The sequence below is a fragment of the Hippopotamus amphibius genome, chromosome 15 (genome assembly GCF_030028045.1).
Source record: "Hippopotamus amphibius kiboko isolate mHipAmp2 chromosome 15, mHipAmp2.hap2, whole genome shotgun sequence".
Classification (NCBI taxonomy): domain Eukaryota; kingdom Metazoa; phylum Chordata; class Mammalia; order Artiodactyla; family Hippopotamidae; genus Hippopotamus; species Hippopotamus amphibius.
The window spans coordinates 4,034,856-4,052,375 of NC_080200.1; the positions used below are offsets into that span (position 1 = coordinate 4,034,856).

The 17,520-nt window shown below is 52.4% G+C and overlaps 1 protein-coding gene across 4 annotated transcripts in view; it reads right to left on the minus strand.

The window, feature by feature from the left end:
• Positions 1 to 17,520, minus strand: part of PTPRS (protein tyrosine phosphatase receptor type S) — a 236,610-nt gene that overhangs the window by 95,473 nt on the left and 123,617 nt on the right. The window contains exons 1-2 of one of the 4 annotated variants that reach the window (XM_057709364.1): positions 9,473 to 9,648; positions 188 to 307 (exon numbers count right to left, since the gene is read on the minus strand). The exons of 1 other annotated variant lie outside the window; for it this stretch is intronic. The gene's annotated coding sequence lies outside the window, so the exon portion shown is untranslated. Of the gene's footprint in view, positions 1 to 187; positions 308 to 9,472; positions 9,649 to 17,520 lie in introns of those variants that run through there. 2 more of the 4 variants (XM_057709362.1, XM_057709365.1) reach the window with 2 other exon arrangements.

Sequence of the window (17,520 nt, forward strand, 5' to 3'; positions counted from 1 at the left end):
TCGGCCACCGACAATGTCCCTCCCTCTGCGACCAACCTTCTGGCCACATAATTGCTCCAGCTGGGCAAAATGAAACTGCAGTGGCTCCTTGTGCAGAAATTATTAAGAATTTCAAGAAAGCAACAGTAGAAGATTCAGCCAAGTACAGCCCCTCCGAACCTCCACAAGCACAGAAATGCCAGTTCACCTGTGGGCACACAGGCAGCCTCTGTAAAAGCCTCCAGTGTGTCAGTTTCTCGTTCTCACTCTCTGCCTCAGTTTCCCCATCTGCCACGTGGGGTGACAGCTGCCACCTCTCGGGGATGTTCTAAGGATGAAAGGAGAAAGTTCGAGTGAAGCCGGAACCCAGGGTCAGACACGCAGTGCAGGCTCCATGAGTGGGGACTTTATGCCTATTTGGGGTATTTCCCCTCCACAGCAGTTGTTTGGGAAATTGTGGGTGCTGGCCTCCATGCATGTCTCCCCCAGTTGGTTCATGAAGATGGGGTTGGTGTGGGGGGGGGGCACAGTCATTTAGTCCCTGCTGTGCACCCTGAGTGGCGGGCCCCGGAGCAACGTGACAGCATCTAACTCTCAGTGACGCAGCAGGCAAGATGCGTCCCCATTTCACAGAAGAGAAAAGCAAGGCTGGGGGAGGGAATAAGGGGTCGCCTTGCACAGCCAGGGAGGGCCTGTATCAGGATTCGAACTTAGCACTCCGGCCTTCGAAGGCCAGGTGGGAGAAAGGCGAAAGACCTGACTGTGGCAGCCCCTCCATATCCCAGATCCAGCACTGTTGCCGGAAACCGCAGCGGTTCATGCTCCCAGAATCCATGCACTGGGGCAATGATGCCCTGATAATCAACTGGGCAGTGAGGCTGGGACAAGTGAGCAGCAGGAACCCGTTAACAATCTCAGCGTTCAAGTCCAGCAAGATGGTGCAAGGCAAGGGAGGCGGACGTTCACGGGTAAGCCAGTGGCCTGGCTGCTCAATTTTCCTTGCCACCTGGGGTCTGGAGCGTGAATCAGGTTTTCTAAAGCTCAGCATTACTGACATTTAGAACCTGATCATTCTCTGTGGGGGGCTGCCCTGGGTGCTGTAGGACATTGAACAGCATCCCTGGCCCCCACCCGCTCGATGCGAGGAGATCCCCTGGATCTGTGGTCTTGATGACCACAGATGTCCCCAGACATCGTCCTGTGTCCCCCGGGGAGTGAAAGCGCCCCTTGGTTGAGAACCACTGCAATGAACTCTACTGATAACACAGGTGACCCGGTGCCCCAGCCCCGAGAGCGAACGGGTATATTCCAGAAAAGACAAGAGGCGAGGAACGGGTCCTGCAGCCAGAAGATAATTCACAGCCCTGCCCCGTGGGACGAGCCGGCTTCCTTCTGCACAGCATTTAATTTAAGTCAAGTTTATCATTATGACCAACATTAATATAATCAGAGCCAACGTTTATCGAGCGTGGCCGCTGGCCCTGCCTGTGAGTAATCACACTGCTGCTTCCAAATAACCCCTCAAGGTGGCTGTGAGTCTTCAACCCATTTTACAGCCCAGGAAACTGAGGCTTGAGGACGGCAAGTGAGGTGTCAAGTCCACACAACCGGCAAGTGGAGGTGCTGTAAGGAGAAGAATGATCTGAGAACTGAAAAGTAGGGCAATTTCATGTTAAAAAGAAAAATGTCTAGATTTCTGGTTTTTCTTGGAAAACCAGGCACATCGGGCCGGGGAGCCATTCGGGGCTGCCCGTCTGGTGTCCACTACCCCTTGGCATGACCTGCCCAGCCCTGATGGGCACTGGGGTTTGAGAATGACGCTTCTGCCATGTCTTTTTTTTTTTTTTTTTAATTTTTATCGGAGTATAGTTGCTTTATAATATTGTATTAGTTTCTGCTGCACAGCAAAGTGAATCAGCTATACATATACACATATCCCCTCTTTTTTGGATTTCCTTCCCATTTAGGTCACCACAGAGCACTGAGTTCCCTGTGCTATACAATTGGTTCCCATTAGTTATCTATTTTATGCATGTATCAATAGTGTACATAAGTCAATCCCCATCTCCCAATTCATCCCACCCCCACCCCCCCTCCATTTGGTATCCATACGTTTGTTCTGCCATGTCTGCCTGCCTCGGCTTCTCTCTTTGGACCAGAGTGAGGAGATCCAGCCCACCTTCTAGCAGGAGGCCCAGCTCAGCAGGCAGGCAGGCGATGTGGCTGTATGACTTTGGGCAAGTTCCTCTCCCTCTCTGGGCCTCAGCCTGACAGCTGTTCCAAGAGGTGTTTCCCGAGCTCTTAAGTCTCCACTAGCAATGATCTTTGTACCCAAGCTCTGGGGGCTTTCAGCACTGGAGCTGCACGTGTGGAAATTGCAATGCAAACTCCTCAAGGTCAGGACCCTACGTGGTCACCCACCTCTTACTTCTGCTTCCCTCACCTCCTGCCACACAGCTGAAGATGCTCCCCCTCCCAGCTTTGTACCTGCAGTTCCCAATATCTGCTCAACACACAAAGGTCCCCTGTCCCTGATCCCCCCGCCCCCGGACAAAAGAGTGGCCTGGTGACCTGCCGGGGCCCACCGGATTTGCACTTTCCGCAGAGCCCTACTGCAGCCAGTATTTTTCTTGCCTATTTATGTACTCACTGTCTCTCCCAATAGACTCCAGGGTCCAGGGGATGGAGGACCGAGCCTACCTTGTTTACTGCTGTATCCCCAGAATTCTGCTTTCATCTGCTTTTACTTACAAAAAAGAAAGGAAAAGAATGTACAAAGCACTTTCTGTCTACCCAGCATGTATTCGTTCACAAGTGAAGCAATGCCAAAGCACCGATTTTACAGATGAGCAAACTGAGGCTACAAAACGGGTCCCAGGCTCCACAGCCGGACTACGTAAATAGTCTGAGGCCCCACAACTGGTGAGCAGCAGAGCTGGGATTCGAACCCAGAGTCTGGCTCTCAAGTTTTCTGGCTGCTGGTATTCAACAAATAACTGACTGACTGAGTGACTGACTGATTGATTGAATAAATTGGCAAAGGAATGAATGAAGGCTCACATACCAAGATTATAAACTGACCACTTTCCTGCGCGCCTCTCAGCAGGGCTGAAGTGGAAGCTGAGCCCACACAGCCCTGGATGGTCCTAGACCTCCCCCTAGGCACTCACCAAGAGCCACATAGACTCTGGAAGTCGGGGGGCCACCGCCTAGGGTCTCGGGAATGCTGGAGCCTCCCAAGGCAGCCACCTGCCCTCCCCGCCTGCCTCGCCTGGCCTCCTGTGGCTCAGATCCTGCCAGGCGTCTGGCCCGGTCCTGCCGCAGAAGTGGGGCGGCCTTGATTAGGCAGCCAGTGACGGGGAACGCCCCAGTTTGCAGTGGCTGAGTCATCCTGCCATTTCTCCCATGCTGGACCCCGTGAGGGGCTGAGGGTTGCCGGGGGCGGGGGGTGGGGGTGCTGCTGGGGACCCCCCGCCAGGCCGGTCTGGCTAGACATCAATACATCACCTTACAAGTATTAACTCATGTAATCCTCCCAACAACCCTACGAGGTGGATACGAGGTGGACAGCATTACTCTCCATTCTACAGATACAACTATGGAAGCACAGAGAGGTTGAGCAACTTGCCCTAGGTCACACAGCCAGCGAGTGGCAGAGCCGGGATTTGAACCCAAGCAACCTCAGACCAGCGTCCATACTCTTCCCCTCTGAGGAAGGCAGCTGGGAGCCCCGGAGTCCCCACAGTGACTGTCAGATCTCCCCAGCAGGTGATCGGTCATCAAAGCTACTTCTCTGACAATGGGGCAGAGCCCCTGCTCCCTCCCAGGGGTTAAGACTTCAGGTTTTGGCAGCCGCTGGTCCTGGGTAAGATTTCTACTTCTGTCGTTTGTGGGCTGTAGGACCTCAGCCCAGTGAAGGCCTCGCTCTGTGCCTCAGTTTCCCTGTCTGCAAAATGGGGTTTCGAACATGCTCCTGAGGTGCTTACTCAGCATAGGACCTGGCACGGGCACCAACTCCAGATAAGTCGGAGCAGCTATTATCCCCCGACATCCCCTCATTTGCTGATCACAGGGTTAATTATGAGCAGCATTAAATTATACACACACAGACACATCGACCTCCCTTCCCCAGAACCCCTGAATTTCCACCAACACTCAATTACCCACGCGACAGCACGAACAATGGAGCATCTTCCCAGCGCCTCTCCAACCGGCCCTCCTCCAACCGGGGGTCCCAGGCCTCTGGCACTGCGGCTGCTACACCACTCGGGGGGCCGGGTATCACAGGACGAATGCAGCCAGCCACCCACGCGTCCAAGAGCCGAGGGAGCTGCTTTACCTACAGCATCTCCTGGTCTGGGCTCTCCATGAAACAGGCTGTGACTGCTCTGATCTTAGAGACGAAGGAGCACAGAGAGGTCAACCAAGCAGCCCAAGGATGCACAGCAGGGTGGGTGCTGGAGAGGCATAACCTCATTTTACAAGCTAGGAGGCTCCCACACAGAGATGTTTAGGGGCAGAGGCAACGCCACACAGAGAGGGAGAGAGGAAGGAGAGAACCGGGAAACAAAAAATTGCGATTTTCAGTTTTCCTAGGAGGTGACGCCTGGCCTTCCTACAAGGGACTAATGTAACAGCAAAGATTTCAAAAAGAAAAAAGGAAAAAAGACCAAAAAAACTCAAAAGCCACAGAGACCATCCAGGGAGTTCTGGACAAAATCTGCCCCTTCAAAAACAGGATATTTATGGGAGCGGGGTCACTGTGACCCAGCAGCCCAAGCTCCAAGCCCCTCATCAGGGTGGAATCCATGGAAGTATGGGAATCTCGGCCGGGAGAAAAAGCTGGGTGTGTTTTCAGGTATGGAATCCTTTCATTCTCCGCAGGACTGGGAGGGCGCCTCGATTTCGGGGGAACAAAAGAGGGATTCCACGGCCAGCCCGGAATAGCACCAACCTCCAGGTCCAGCCTGGCCAGACCCAGGGGAGGGGCGGGGGACCAGCAGCTCCACGGAGGAGGAGAGAGAGGAGGGGAGAGTGAAGAGAGACAAAAATAAGGCGACGTGAAAGTCGGGGCCTGTCCGTGAGTCACTCCCACCCGCTCGGTAATTTTCGCCTTTGCAGAAGTGTAAGCCAATTGATTTTTTTTCATGTTCCCCACGCAACCCGCCTCCCCCCCCCCCCCCCAATGCTTCTGAAATATCAGCCAAAGACAAGACAGAAATGGTACGTCGGGGTTCTTCTTTTTTTTCCCTCTGTGTGTGTGTGTATGTCTTTTCTTTCTTTAAAGAAAAAAAGAGGGGGGACAGGAACCACTTACCACACTCGAAACCCATGAGCTTCCAGAAGGCCAGAAGGGGTGACAAATTGGACCGCAGGGTCTGAAGACCCAGGTGTCACCACTTCCTGTGTATCTCAAGCTAAGATCTGCCTGCGTCTGGGCTGTCTGTCCTCCTGGTGACCGGCGCTTGAAATTCACCCCCCTTCCAGCACCCCATCTTCTCCAGCTATAAGCCAGGAGCTTTCTGGTTCCAGGCTGAAGTCAGACAAAATTTCTGAAAAGCCCTCATTCTCCCCATTGCAGTGGTGTGACTTCTGTCCTCGGACCCACACGGGGTTTTATCGGCTTGGCACCTGGATCTTGTCCCCTGTCCCCACTGAAGGCTGAGCCCCCTACCTGGCGGGCAGCTGGGGTCTCCATATCCCCCCCACCGGGCATCTTTTGCAGCGGGGAAGGACAGAGCAAGGGCAGAGAGGGGCACCTCCTCCTTGCACATTCTGGGAAACGGGACACCCACCCATGGAGGGTGTACCCAGGCAGCTCTTCTGGGTGCAGAGGAAAGCGGGGTGGCGTCTCAGCGCCCCTGCCTAGGCCCCCTGCCTCCCTCCAGAAGCACCCCCCCCCCCCCCCCCCCCAGAAAGGGAGCCACGGCCCGCAAGGAGCTGGCCAAGTCCTCTGCACGTCCCAAGAATCTTCCGCAGGCTCCGGATGACTCTAGAAATGGAACCTAATGCAGTCGGGGGGGGAAAATCACTTTCAGCTGAAAACATTAAGCTTTGTCAATTATCCCCCAAACCCGCCAGGTTTATAAATATCCGTCTTTATTTTTAGGGTTTTCCTCCTCATCCCGAACTCTCTCAGTGCCGCCCCCCCTTCCATGCACAGCGGCTGCATTAAAGTCGCGGGAAGCAGGGGACCTCGGGGGCCGCGGGGCGCCCCGCCTCAGAGCCTGCCCGTTCCCGCCTGTCCCTCCCCGGCCAACTCGCTGACCACCGTTCGGGCTGCAGAAGTCAGCGAAGCCACAGGTCTCCCAGCGCCTGGCTCCAGGGAGCGGCAGCTGGAGGTGCTGCTGTGTTCCGACACCTGCGACAGGCTGTTCAGTGCCGACCCAGAAGGCAGGAGGGGAGACCGAGTCATCCCTGGAAAGCCGTTCGCTGAGGGGAAGCGGAACTGTCTCCCCGACAGGTCCCGCATCTAGGGAATGCCAGGCAGAGCCTCCACGCTCTGAGCGGCCCAACGAAGACGATGAGAGCACAGTGATGGCTCCAGACCTGTCCCCCCAGATGCCACCCCTAAATCCCTGACATCCAGGGAGCGTCTTCCCTTCCACCTGCCCCTGACACCTTGGCCCAGAGCCCCTGCCCCAGTGTTGGGAGAAAAATGTCTCTGGGGCCCCCGGATGTGGGAAGATGCCCAGGGTCCCCTGGGCGGCAGGGGGAAAAGAAAGGTGCTTGGAATACTCCAACAGGCTAGAAGCGGAAGCACGGTCAGTGGGCTATGGTTCCTGTGCGGGCAGCAGGTGGGCACCTGGCTGGCAGTGCCCCTTTCTGTGCCCACCACACCGCAAGCGACCCTGGGGGAGGAGGGTTCCCCCCAAGGAGCCCAGCCTGCACCCCAGCAGTGCCCTCCAATGCCACAGCCCGGCCACACCAGAATGACCCATCCACCCCGTACCCCGCAGAGGGTGGTGAGTGGGCCAGGCATGCCCTCTCCTCGCAGGACGGCCACTGACAGGACAGCACCAGCCCCCGTCCCCCCCCTGGAGGGCCGATGTCATCGGTTGGGTGGCAGGAATAGAAAAGCCCATGAGCTCACCAGGCAGGCCGGGTCTCCCACGACGTTTTGTTTGCCTGGGCCCAATTATACCAACTCTCAGAGCAATAGAGGATGGCGGGCGGCTGCCCCCAGGGGCCTGGGGGGGCCCGGGCCCCATGCAGAAGTGCACCGTCATGGTGAAGGTGCCCCCCCCCGGCCCGGGGCACAGGGCAAGAAGCTTTCTGGAAGGGGAAGAATGGAGACACGACAGCAGGCCTCAAGAGATGCCCCTCGGAGGGCATTGTGGGGAGGGGGTATCCAGCGGGAGACCCAGGCCCAAGTGGGTGGGCTCTGGGATTTGGGGGTGGGAAGCAGCCACCCCCAGCCCCAGCTGCCTGCCTTCTGCAGCCAAAGTATCAGCTGGCAGAGGAAGAAGAGAGCTGAGGGACAGAAGGCAGGCGAGATTGGCAGGGGGAGGGGGGCACAAAGGAAGGGGACCCTGGGAGGGGGAGGGGAGCTATGCAAATGGCAGAATCGACCGAGTCCCTCGGCCATTAATAAAAGCTCCAGCAGCAGCAGCTGGCATCACAGGAGTAGAGGCGCGGGCTGGCTCTCTCTTCTCACTGGCCGAAGGCGGCTCGGAGGGGGAAGCAGGGCGCCCCAAACAAAAGGGATCCGCGCCCCCTGCACCCCAGGAACAGCAACGACCGGGAACAGCGACGGAAGACCAGAACCCCAGAGCCAAAGTCCGGGGCGGGGGGAGACCACTGGGAGCCCAGAGCGGGGGGGTGCCTGCCCCCAGGACCCTCGGGGACCCTCCGGCTTTGTCCCCGCTTCTCAGAGTCCTAACGCCCATCCTGGACACCTCAGACACCCCATCCCCGCGAGCTGGCGGCCAGGCTGAGTTTTCAGGGGTTTGGCCAGAGGCACAAGGGCCCCACGCTCAGAATGAAGACTCCCCCAGATGGAGATGGGGGGGACAGGGGAATCCCGGCTGAGTCCCAGAGGGGGAGGGGAGGCAGCACCCAGATGAAGGCGCTGGGGAGGTTTGTAATTTGGGGGATGAGGACCCTAGGGGGTGGCTAAATTTGAGGAAGGGCTGCAGAGGAAAGGACACTCAAAAGCTGCATATGTACGAGACTACTAGAGGAGGATTTGAAATCGGGGGAAGGATCACTAAAGAGGAGGTTCCAGATGTGGGGGGGTGTGGCTAAAAAAAAAAAGATTCCACTTTGGGGGGCATTCTCTGACTTGAGAATTTTGGAGAGAAAACAACTGAGGAGGAGTTCTATGATTTAGGAGGAGTTTCATGCGGGTAAGTGTCCAGGATTTTTGGGGGGTGATGGAATCCTAAATTTGGTAGTGATTTCCGTAAGGAGCAGTGAACTTGGCCGCAACCCGGCCGAAACCCTGGCGCCCGGAGTACGGGCGCTCTAACTCGGGGGGCTTCCCTCTGGGCACGAAGCCCCCCGCCCCGCGCCCCCTTCAACCTGGTTCCGACTGCTCCGCCCCCGGGATGACGTCACCGCCCCTCCCCCCCTAGCCCCCGAGGGGGCTCCCGGGGCGTGCAGAACCCTCCAGGCGGGCAGCTCCAGGGGCGGCTTCCCCTCTCCCGGGATCCCCACGGGGCCCCCAGCTCCGAGGGGAGGTCGGGCGCCGGGCGCGCGCGCCCGCCCGAGTCCCTGTGGCTGGGGGCTGAGTCTTGCCCCACCTGGGGGGCCTGGGAGGGGGCGCTGGGGCCGCAGTTGGGTGGGGCAAGGCAAAGGTAGCGGAGGTTCCCCCCCACCCAAGGATAGATGAGGCCAGGAGGGCGCTAGGGGGAGACAACGTTGAGTAGGGGGGGTCTCTAGGGGAGGGGCACTGGAGAGCAAAGGCGGTGGGCACACAGCCGCCCTGGGCGCAGCTGCCAGTCGGCGCCCCCCTCGCTCCCACCTGGAGCCGACTGTCCCGGGCTGGTCTCCACGCCGGGGGGCCCGCGCGCCCCCCACCGCCAGCACAGCGCCCCCTGCCTCCGGGACCCGCCCCGGGAGCCTGGCCGGGCGCCGCGGGGGCCAGCACCTTCTCCGCACACACGCGCGTCCTCCCTCCGCGCCTCTGCCCCGCCCGCAGCCCGGGGTGGTGCAGCCGGCGGCGCTGGGCAGCTTCCAACGCCGCGCTCCGGGCGAGTCCAGCCCAGCCCCCTCCCCCGCCGCGGCGAAGCCCCCACCCCGCCCGCCGAGCCCTGCCCGCGGCCCCTGCCCGCCCCGGCCCAGCCCCTCCGGGGCATTGTTCGGACGCGGCCGGCCGGGCGCAGCGGCGGGGCGTGCAGCCGGCTGCAGCGGGGCATCCTCCGAGCACAATGGCCGTGCAGGCTTCCCCGGCACAAAGCCGGCGCGCTGCCCACTCCGCCGCCTCCGAGACCCCACTGGAGCGCCTGCATGTTTTTCAATCGAATGCCTGAGGTTTTTTCCCCCCCTTTACCTGGAGGCTGGCTGCGCTGGGCTCCCCGGGCTCTGCCCCGCTTCACATCCTGGCTGTTGCATGGGATTCGAGCGGAGCCCGAGCGCCAGCGGCTCGCGGCGTGCGCGCGCCGGCCGGGCTGCCGGGCGGGCGGCGCGAGGACACTCACTGCGGCTCGCGCTCCCCTCGCGCCGGCTCGCGCGCCCCCCCAGCCGGTGACGTCATCCCTTCCGCCAGCGCCGCCGCCGCCGCCGCCGGCTGGGGGGCGGGGCCTGGGCGGGGCCGAACCGGGCGCGTCACTGCGCAGCCGCGCAGCCGCCACGCCCCCCGGCCAATGAGGCGGCGGGGCGGGGTCACGTGGTGCGGGGCGTTTAAAAGGCTCTGGGAGCACGTGGGGCTTCGCACGACACGTGGGTGGTGGCGGCATCCCGGGGGGCCCCTCTGGCCTCGGGTCCACCCGCTAGCCCCAGGGCGCTTGGCACAAAGGCTTGCCATGTCCTGCTCTAAACTCTGCCGTGGCTCCCCAGTGCCCTCTGTAGAAAATCCAGCCCCCTCTGTGAGGCCCACTTCTCTGCATTCGCACGCGTCACTATGCCTCCAGGTGTCCATACCTAAGCCAAGCCAGCTTCTTACAGTTCTTCCAATCTGTTTACTCCTGACTCAGGGCCCTTGCCCCTGCTGATCCTTCACCTGGAATAATCTTCCCCCAAGATCTTTCCCTTCTCTTCTTTCCCGTCTCTGCTCAACCGGCAGCTCCTGGGAGAAGCCTTCCTTAACCACAGCCATCAACCACCCCACATTCCATTCTCTATGCCATTATCCTGATTTTATTGTGGTCATGCTAGTGTGGAAGTCGATGGGGCCTGGAGATCCCTGTGTCTCGGCTGCATGAATGAGGGAATGAGTGAGAGAACGTTTCCTGCAGAGTAAGCACTTTACAAACATCACGTCTAATTACCATCACCCGCTGCCCTTGAGCCAGACAAACCACACTAGGAACCCCGGCTCAAACACTGACTTGCTGTGTGGGGCCCTGCCTCAGCTTTGCCACCTGCAAGGTGGGTTTGCTCCTCTGGGTCTCAGTTTCCCATCTGTGAAATGGGGCGAAGTGGCTGCTGCTCACGAGAGAGTGTAAGGATGAAGCGTGATACTGTGCCTGCCTGGCTGGTAGTTGGTGCTTGAAAATGGGATAATGAGGTATAGCTGAGTCACTTTGCCGTACAGCAGAGATTGGCACAACATTGTAAACCAACTATACTTCAATTAAAAAAATTTAAAAAAGAAAAGAAAGAAAATGGGATAATGAGAAAAAAAAAGACGGAAAGAAAAAGGGGAAGGATTACCATGGAGGGTGGGAGGGCTCAAAGACACCAAACAAGATTGCACATCAAATGATTGTGTTCTGAACCTGTTGGAAGCATTTTATTTCTTCAAGGTATGTGTTTGGAGAGGGCCTCATGCCCACAAAAGGACTCAAGTTTAGAATTTGGGGATTTTTTCCTCCAAAATCATTGATTCATTCATTCTCAGCCAGAGATGCAGATATAAACAAAAGGCATTAACCCAGGGAACAAAATGAGAAGGCGGAAGTCATAAATAGGAGTAGAGAGAGGAGAGGATGAATAATTAAACAAGGAACCTAAATTAAGCTCAGAGTTTCCCAGCGGCCAGTGCAGGTTTGCAGATCCTATTTTGTCCTCCTTCCTGGCAGTGTGACCCTGACTTGGCCATTGACAGTCTAACCTTGGTTTTCTCATCCAAGCAATGGGGACACAACCTCATCTTTTTTTTTTTTTTTTTTTTTTTTATGGCGCACGGGCTTATTTGCTCCATGGCATGTGGAATCTTCCCAGAGCAGGGCTCGAACCCATGTCTCCTGCCTTGGCAGGCGGATTCTTTACCACTGCGCCACCTAGGAAGTCCGACACAACCTCATCTTGAAGAATCAAATGGGATAGTCTGTGCACAAACGCTTAACTGATCTGAGGTACACAGTAGGTGCTCAAGCCTTGCATTCTCAATGGAGGTAGAGTGAAATGAGACTGCTGGTTCTGGACGGACTGGACATGGCATGAGCCATACTCAGCCCTGCCACCTATAAGGAGAGGCACTTTGAATGAGTCACTTGGAGCCTCAGTATTACCATCTGCAAAAAGGGTACAATCGTGTCTACCTCTGAGAGTTCCTGTGAGCGGCAAAGGAAAACAGTTGTAACACATGGTGGTCAGAAAACCAACCCATTCAGGTCATCAATCTGTGTGCCAGGCATTTTTAGGGCTGAGGCACAGAAATAAACAAAACAGGCTAAAAAATTCCTGCCCTCCAGGAGCTGAGTCTAGTGGAGGAAATAGACAATATCTCACTTGGGGTAAAAATCCAAGTCCTCCTTGCAGTCCACAAAGTCCCACACAGCCTGCCTGCCCCCCATCACCTCCTGCATCTGCCCCCCCTTGCTTGCTCCACTTCACCCATGCCAGCCTCTTCACTGTTGCTTGCAAACATCAGGCACAGGCCATCCTCAGGGCCTTTGCACTGGCTGTTCCCTCTGCCTAGGATGCTGTTCCTCCTGCTCTTCTCAAGGCCAGATCCTCCTCATCCTTCAAATCTCTGAGAGACCCTCCCTGACCATCCTGCCAAAGTTTACCTTCATCTCAGTACCAGATTATTTATTACAGTTTGGACTGATTACTATTTGGGGCAGTTTGCTTGTTTTCTGTGTGTCTCCCCACTTTATCTGTGCCTGTTTGCCCATCTGCCATTGTGGGATACTAATAGTCTCTGTCTTCCAAGGTTGTTGGGAGGGTGAAATGAGTTACATCATCTGGAGTCTAGAAGGGTTGATAAATGTGAGCACTGTCAGTGGGAAAACCAGGATGACTAGCCAGGTGATCATAAAAATCAATACAAGGAGAACAGAACATTCTAGTCTGATATTGTTGCAGCCTCTGGCCAGCCCCAGACGGTTGACAAGTGTTGGAAGGGCACTAAAGATCCTGTAACACCAAACCAAGACTTCCTGCAAGTCTAAGCTTGTAGAGAAAAGAGGAGAGAATGTTCTCCCTGGGGGCATGGCTTAAGCCTCAAAGTTCTACAAGGTGGAAAATACTAGAATTGGGACTTGGGGCGTGACAGGCTCTGGGTCTCTTTTGTGGCTGCCAACCACAGGGACTGGCAAGCTGTGGATGTGACTCATTGCTTTTTGGGTGAAACCTTCAGTTAATGAACATCTCTGCCTTTTGCAGGGGAGTGGTGGGCTTTCTCTACACTTCCACCCTCCTCTTCCTCCCCTGGCAGCCCAACCTCCACCTCAGCATCTCCCAGAACTTAGTAATTAGCTTCAGTGTGTTTTTATTGAGACAACTCCAGTGGAACCATCAACTGGCCATCATGATATATACACAGGAATCCTCATGCCAAGTTCACAGAACCCAGCCTTAAATTCTTGCAAGCCAGGTCCAAAACACCTCCCCTACAACTCTGCCCTATGCCAATGAGTCTGCTGTCTTTGTACGTTCCTTCACATTAAACATATCCCTCTCTCTCTCTTCCCAAGTTCACTTCAAATACCAGAGAGAAAAGGAGCAGATGGAAATGCCCCATTTGCTGACTGCCTGCTCTTTACTGGATTCAAGGTGGGGCTCCTTTGGGGGTCGCCTGATTTAGATTCTCAGGTAAACATCAGGGCTCTGGAGTCAGAGAGACACAGCTTCAAATCCTGGCTGTGGCACTTAAAATTCAACATCTCTTCATGATAAAATATTCATCCAGCTAGGCATAGAGGGCACTTCTTTGACCTGATACAGGACATCTACAGCTAACATCATACTTAACGATGAAAGACTGAATGATGTCCCCCTAAGAGCAAGAACAAGACAACCATGTCTGCTCTCACCAGTCCTATTCAACATTGTACCAGAGGTTATAGCCAGACTGTTAGGCAAGAAAATGAAGTAAAAGGCATCCAGATTGGAAAGGAAGAAGTACAGTAAAATTATCTCTATTCACACAACATAGTTTTGTAGCTAGAAAATCCTAAGGAATCCACGAAAAAAAAAACTATTAAAACTAATAAACTAGTTCAGCAAGGCTGAAGGATACAAGATCAATACACTGAATCCACTGTATTTCCAAGCAGTGGCAATAAACAAGCAAAATGAAATTAAGAAACCAATCCCATTTGCAACTTATCAAAGAGAATAAAATGCTTAGGGATACATTTACTGAGAAATGCAAAACTTATACTATGAAAACAATAAGACACTGCTGAAAGAAATTAAAGAAGACCTAAATAAGTGGAAAGACATCCCATGTTCATGGATTGGAAGACTTAAAATTATTAAGATGGCAATAGTCCCCCAATTGCTCTGCAGGTTCAATCCGACCCTTATCAAAATCCCAGTTGACTTCTTTGCAGAAATTTACAAGCTGATTCTAAAATTCACATGGGAATTAAAGGGACCCAGAATAGCCAAAACAATCTTGAAAAAGAATAAAGTTGAGGAGTTCACACTTCCCAATTTCAAAACTTTTTGCAAAGCTACAGTCATCAAGACATTGTGGTCCTGGCATAAGGATAGAAGGTCAATGGAATAGAATTGAGAGTCCAGAATAAACCCTCCCATCTATGGTCAGTTGTTTTTCACAAAATTATCCATTTAGTGGGAGAAAGAATGGCCTTTTCAACAAGTGGCACTGGGAAAACTACATATCCACATGCAAAAGAATGAATTTGGACCCCTACCTCACACCATAGATAAAAATGAACTCAAAATGGGTCCTAGACTTAAAAGTAAGAGCTAAAACGGTAAAACTCTTGGGTAAAAACATAGGCATAAATCTTCGTGATTTTAGATTAGACAATGGATTCTTTGGGGATGATGACATTTTTCTAAAATTAGATTATAGATGATTGGTGATGATGGTGATTTGTGCATATACTAAAAACTATTGAATTATACACTTCAAGTGGATGAATTGTATGGAATGTGAATTATATCTCAATAAAGCTGTCATTTAAGAAACTCTTGGTTAAACTTCAAAGCCCTTGTACAGCAAAGGAAACCATAAACAAAACAAAAAGACAACCCACAGAATGGGAGAAAATATTTGCAAATGAAGCAACTGACAAGGGATTAATCTCCAAAATATAAAAACAGCTCATGCAGCTCAATATCAAAAAAACACACAACCCAATCCAAAAATGGGCAGAAGATCTAAATAGACACTTCTGCAAAGAAGACATACAGATGGCCAAAAGGCACATGAAAAGATGCTCAACATTACTGATAGTTAGAGAAATGCAAATCAAAACTACAATGAGCTATCACCTCCCGCTGGTCAGCATGGCCATCATCAAAAAAATCTACAAACAATAAATGCTGGAGAGGATGTGGAGAAAAGGGAACCCTCCTACACTGTTGGTGGGAATGTAAATTGGTGCAGCCACTGTGGAGAACAGTATGGAGGTTCCTTTAAAAACTAAAAGTAGAGTTACCATATAATCATGCAATTCCACTCCTGGGCATATATCCGGAGAAAACTCTAATTCAAAAAGATACAGGTACCCCAATGTTCATAGCAGCACTATTTACAATAGCCAAGATATGGAAGCTGTTTAAATGTCTATTGATGGATGAATAGATAAAGAAGATGTGGTACATATATATAATGGAATACTACTCAGCCATAAAAAGGAATGAAATAATGCCATTTGCAGCAACATGGACAGATTTAGAGATTACAATACTGAGTGAAGTAAGTCAGACAGAGAAAGACAGTACCGTATAATATCGTTTCTATGTGGACTCTAAAAACATGATACAAATGAACTCATCTACAAAACAGAAACAGATTCACAGACTTAGAAAACAAACTTATGATTACCAAAGGGGAAAGGTGGGGGGGCAGGTGGATAAATTGGGAATTTGGGATTAACATATACACACTACTATACTCAATAACTTCTAATAACCTATAATGGAAAAAAATCTGGAAAAAAATATATACATATATGTATAGCTGAATCACTTTGCTGTACACTGAAACTGACACATTGTAAATTAACTATACTTCAATTTTAAAAAGACATTAAAACAAAACAAAGAAACCCTTGGCTATGCCACCTCTGCATTACATGACTCAGCAAACTATGTGTCTCTCTGTTATTTTCAGTTTCTTTGCCCTGAAATCAGATATAATTAGACCTACCCCAATCAGATTTTCTGTGAGGGTCAAATAAGTGATGTCACAGGGAATCATTTGGGGAAGTGTAAAGAAATACTTGAATCCAAGTATCCAAGAGAAGGGAACAAGCTTGAATTAACCAGGTACAACCCCACTGGGGAGTAGTATACAGCTATGAAAAAGGATCTGTAGCATGGACCCATGAGGAAGGAACTCCAGGATAATTTGTTCATGATAAATGCAAGTGGAGAGCTTTGATTATCATGTTCCACCTTTCATCTAAATTTTCAGCTTATCCTTCCTTATTTTAATATGAGCAAATGTATATATTTGCATGACTGTAAACCCAGGTCACCACCACCATCCAAAATAAACAAGGGGGGCAGCTTCCCTGGCAGTGCAGGGGTTGGGAATCTGCCTGCCAATGCAGGGGACCTGGGTTCGATCCCTGGGCTGGGAAGATCCCACATGCCACAAAGCGACTAAGCTCACACACCACAACTACTCAGCCTGTGTGCCACAACTACTGAAGCCTGCATGACTAAAGCACGTGCTCTGCCACAAAAGAAGCCACCACAAGAAGAAGCCCACACACCACAACGAAGAGTAGCCCCCACTCGCCACAACTAGAGAAAGCCCACACGCAGCAATGAAGACCCAATGTAGCCAATTAAATAAATAAATATTTTTTAAAAACAAAATAAACAAGGGATGGGAAGGATGGATCATTCAAACAATTCTCTTAAAATGGCATCTTTCTCTTCATGGTGACAGGATAGTTCTGAATCTTAACTGTGGTTACACAAATCTGAACATGTGCTAAAATAGTAAGGACTACACACACATCATACACATACACGTACACACATACACACACACACAAGTGCATATAAATCTGAAAAGCCTGGAAGACATCATTAGAATGTCAGTTTCCTGACTTTGACAATGTTGTATGATTCCAGAAGATGCGACCACAGGGGGAAGCTGGGTGAAGGGTACATGGACCAATCTGTACTATCTTTGCAACTCCCTGTGAATCTATAATCATTTCAAGATAAAAAGCTTTTCAAGGAGCCTCTTGGGAGGCTGAGGTGTGATGTGTATGTTCTGTCTGCTCCCCAAGACTGGGCTGGGCATGTCTTCCTATTTGGGGTGCCCATAGACAACGTTATGCTAAACATTTCAACTCTCACCCATCCACGCAAGCTGCTTTCCCTAATTCTCCACCCAGCCGTTCACCATTTAAGCTCTTACAGACGATTAGTGACAGAAGAAACTGAGGCAGTCCTAAATCTTTGAAGCCTGAAGAACAGGGAGCTTATGTGGGGTGGAGCCCAGGCCTCTATGTCTGGATCCCTCTGCTACCCTGCCATTCATTTTGTTGTTGTTGTTTTGTTTTGTTTCAGTGATAGGGGCTGGGGATTTTTAAATTTTTATTTATTTGTTTATTATTTATTTATTTTTGGCTGCATTGGGTCTCCATTGCTGCACGTGGGTTTCTCTAGTTGTGGCAAGTGGGGGCTACTTTTCGTTGAGGTGCATGGGTTTCTCATTGCAGTGGCTTCTCTTGTTGCAGAGCACAGGCTCTAGGCACGCAGGCTTCAGTAGTTGTGGCTCACAGGCTCAGCAGCTGTGGTTCACAGGCTCTAGAGCACAGGCTCAGTAGTTGTGGTGCATGGGCTTAGTTATTCCATGGCATGTGGGATCTTCCCAGCCCAGGGATCGAACTCATGTCCCCTGCATTGGCAGGCAGATTCTTAACCATTGCGCCACCAGGGAAGTCCCTACCCTGGCATTTTGAACCTGTATTAGTTTCCTAGGGCTGCTGTAACCAAGCACCACAAACTGGCTGGTTTAAACAATGGAATTCTATTGTTTCACAGTTC